The sequence below is a fragment of the Sinocyclocheilus anshuiensis genome, unplaced genomic scaffold (genome assembly GCF_001515605.1).
Source record: "Sinocyclocheilus anshuiensis isolate Anshui unplaced genomic scaffold, SAMN03320099.WGS_v1.1 scaffold322, whole genome shotgun sequence".
Taxonomy (NCBI): Eukaryota; Metazoa; Chordata; class Actinopteri; order Cypriniformes; family Cyprinidae; genus Sinocyclocheilus; species Sinocyclocheilus anshuiensis.
In genome coordinates this window covers 2,036,303-2,037,290 of record NW_015542366.1, presented here as the reverse complement: position 1 = coordinate 2,037,290, position 988 = coordinate 2,036,303, and positions in this window count along the sequence as shown.

Sequence of the window (988 nt, the reverse complement as noted above, 5' to 3'; positions counted from 1 at the left end):
CCCAAAAGAGATGGTGGCCTCCGGCCCATCCTCGATCTCAGACACCTGAATCGCGCCCTCATGAGGAGGTAGTTCAGGATGGTTACACTGAAACAGATCCTCGCGCAAATTCGCTCGGGAGACTGGTTCTTTTCCCTGGACCTGAAGGATGCATACTTTCACATCCAGATAGCCCCTCGTCACAGGCCATTCTTGAGATTCACCTTCGAGGAGTGGCTTATCAATATACGGTCCTTCCCTTCGGGCTGTCCTTGCCCCCGCACTTTTACGAAGTGCATGAATGTGGCTCTCTCCCCTCTAAGACAGATGGGAATCCGTATTATCAATTACCTCGACGACTGGCTCGTTCTGGCCCAATTTTCGACTCAGGAACGAGCTCTGGCCATACGGAGGCTGGCGACCTCCTTCAAGATCGGTACCGCTCGCCCTCTCAAAGCGTTTCAAAGGATGCTGGGCCTCATGGCAGTAGCATCTCCAGTGTTACAGTTGGGTCTGCTGTGTATGCGCCCCCTTCAGTGCTGGTTGAAACCACAGGTTCCATCCCATGCGTGGCGTCACGGACGCCTGCATATCAGGGTGAGTCAGGCCTGTGTAAGAGCCCTGGCCTGACCCCCTGGAAGAACTCCCGTTGGATGGAACAGGGCGTGGCCATGGGGATGGTTCACAGAAGGACAGTTGTCATGACAGACGCCTCCAACTCAGGTTGGGGGGCCGCTGTGCGATGGCATACCGACCTTCGGCCACTGGTCGAAGGCGGGTAAAAGGCTTCCACATCAACTGCCTGGAAATGTTAGCAGTATGTCGAGCCTGTCAGTTCTTCCTGCCAGTCCTGAAAGGGCACCATGTGCTAATCCGATCGGACAACATGTCGGTTGTGTCCTACATAAATCGCCAGGGAGGCCTCTCTTCAAAGCGCCTCTTCACGCTAGTGGAGCGCTTCTTAGAGTGGGCTCAACCCAACCTGCGCTCGCTAAAGGCAGCGCACATA